At 37.1% G+C, this 2,807-nt stretch overlaps 1 non-coding gene across 1 annotated transcript; it reads right to left on the bottom strand.

The window, feature by feature from the left end:
- Positions 1-2,464: 2,464 nt before the first annotated feature.
- On the bottom strand, positions 2,465-2,570 carry LOC128294383 (small nucleolar RNA R71). Its single transcript, XR_008284695.1, has one exon. It is a non-coding gene; the product is annotated as a small nucleolar RNA R71 (small nucleolar RNA).
- Positions 2,571-2,807: the final 237 nt, after the last annotated feature.

Raw genomic sequence — 2,807 nt, 5'->3', positions numbered from 1 at the left:
TGAGTGGTAAGGGAGTCTGTACGTTGTGTGGAGGTTCTATGTTTGAATCCCTATACGAGCATGGGTATTTATTTTTGCTCGATTATGGGACAAAGTTTTGGTGAAGTTAAAATTCTGATGGTGGGTGGTTATGATAGTGTAGGTAGTGGGATTTGAGTAAATCTGTTTCCCCAAAAATTCCCTTAAAAAAACTGACATTGTCTTCCTCCTCCCTTATCGTTTTCTCCTTTTTCCTTCTACTCTCGGTCGATTTCTTTCCCTCCTTCTTGGTGTCAATCTTGTTTTGATTTCCTACCTATTATCAAGTTTTTGTGACTTATTACATCAGTGCTTTTGATTACGATTAGAATCGGTAAGTTTGGTTAAGATGGTTTGGTTTTCATTCATTAATTCTGTCATTAATATGTGCCGTTAATGCCGATTAGGTAGAGATTCAGGGGCTCCAAAAAGTTTTGACAGAGGTTTAGTTCCGTGAGAATTATGATAAACTGTAAATTATACATATTTTTACCCCATGTTTAATGCATTTTATGGATGATTTCTCATTAGAATTGGTGAATTCGATGCTCCTAATGCTTTACTTTCATGTTTTATACTTAGGAGAGCATAGGAGAGTGAAAGGAACGAGAAACGGGCCAAAATAGAGAAAATGGGCCAAAGTACGAAATCAACACGGCCTGGACCTCCTCACACGGGCAGACCACACGACCGTGTCAATTTGGCAAGCTCAAACACGGCCTGTAGTAATCGCACACGGGCGTGTTACACAGGCGTGTCCCTGCTGAGCCCAAGTTGAGTCCAATTTGAAAAAGGATAATTTTGAGGGCTTCTAGGCATTCCAAAGACAATAAATAGACCCTAGAGGAGGAAGAAAAGGGGAGGCAGAGAGGGGGAGTAAGCAATTACTCCAAGGAAGCCGATTGATCCATCTCAAAAGCCGGATTCATCATCAAGACTGAAAATCTCTCCTCAATTTCCCTTCAGGAGTTTTGGGTTTTCTTTATGTTTTGTATTCTTTATTCTTCTGAGATGTTTTCTTATTTAGTTATGAACTAAAACCCCTAAATACCTCAGGGAAATGAAACCTAAGATGAATCTGGTTATTATTTTCTGAATCGTATGATAAATATTTAACTTGTTCTTAATTATGTGTTCTTAATTCTTGTTTTGATATCCTAGGATAATTAAGCGGAGTTGATTGCGCGCCTAGACATAGGGTGACAAGATTTTGCCAGATTAGGGTAAAACCTAATAAGGGGATCCATAGATCGATTTAATGTAACCCTAAAGTGTTAATTAGAAAAAAGTCTCGGTTATTCAATCTAGGGATTAGACGTTATTAGTCTTGAATAGGGACAATAACATAACTTAGGGATCTCTACGGAACAAGTTGAATGAATAAATCGTCTGATTCGGAGCCATAATAACAAGTAAAGTCTAGGTGGATTTTTCCTTAGGTATTGTCTTAAGTCAATCGATTTTTCTCAAAAGCAATTCCCCAATTCTTTTCTCTATGCGTTCTTAGTTTAGATAATTAGTTAATTAAAACAAAACCTCTTTATTCTTAGGCTAGATAATAAAAAGACAGTCATTACTAGTACTTTTAGTTCCTTTGGGTTAGACAATCTGGTCTTGCTAAAACTATACTACTGTTCGATAGGTACAATTGCCTACATCGCGATAATAGTTAGTTCAAGAACGAGTAATTATAAATATTTAAAACCTATCACAAAACCTCGCGATCAAGTTTTTGGCGCCGTTACCGAGGAACTAAGATATTAGGAACGCTCAATTTTTATTACTTTAGCCATTTATTTTTCTTGCAATTTAATTTAATTTTATTATTATTATTTATTAACCTACTCTTTCTTTCTCTTAGCAAGTTTTTATAGTTTATGACTAGAAGAAACCCGTTGGGACCATTACTTTTTGACGAAGAAATCGATCGTACAGTTCGTAGAAACCAAAGAGAAATAAGGCGCAGCTTAAGATACACAGAGAATGAGCAAGAAGACGATACTCAACCCTCAACTGAAGAGATGGCTGAAAACCAAGGCAATCAGCTACCTCCTGTAATTGCGGTTAATCAGAATCCTGCTTGACGCACTATGTATGATTATGCTAAACCTTCTTTACCAGGAACTGAATCTAGCATAGTTAGACCTGTTGTAGCTGCAAATACTTTTGAATTAAAACCTAACACTATTCAAATGATACAGCAATTTGTTCAGTTTGATGGTTTGCAGGATGAAGATCCCAACGCTCATTTAGCCAACTTCTTAGAACTATGCGATACATTTAAAAGTAATGGCGTTTCTGATGATGCCATACATTTTCGGTTGTTTCCCTTTTCATTTAGGAACAAAGCTAAACAGTGGTTGAACTCGTTACCACGAGGGTTACTACTTGGGAACAAATGACCGAGAAAATTTTACAAAAATATTTTTCGCAAGCTAAAATGGCTAAATTACGTAATGATATCTCTTCTTTTGTGCAGATGGATTTAGAAACACTCTACGATGCATGGGAGAGATACAAGGACCTTTTAAGAAAATGCCCCACCATGGGTTACCGCTTTGGCTCCAAGTTCAAACATTCCACAATGGTTTGAATCCTTCAACTCAGCAAATGGTTGACGCAGCTGCTGGCGGAACCATCAACAATAAAATAGCAGAAGATGCCTATGAGTTTATAGAGGAGATGTCACTGAATAACTATCAGTGGCAAGTCATGAGGACAAAGCCAACGAAAATAGCCAATGTTTATAACGTCGATTTGGTCAACATTCTCTCTAATCAGGTAGAACT

This window comes from Gossypium arboreum, chromosome 6 (assembly GCF_025698485.1).
Source record: "Gossypium arboreum isolate Shixiya-1 chromosome 6, ASM2569848v2, whole genome shotgun sequence".
In the NCBI taxonomy this organism is placed as follows: domain Eukaryota; kingdom Viridiplantae; phylum Streptophyta; class Magnoliopsida; order Malvales; family Malvaceae; genus Gossypium; species Gossypium arboreum.
Note: the sequence above shows the minus strand (reverse complement) of the source record. Positions and strands in the feature narration are given on the sequence as shown.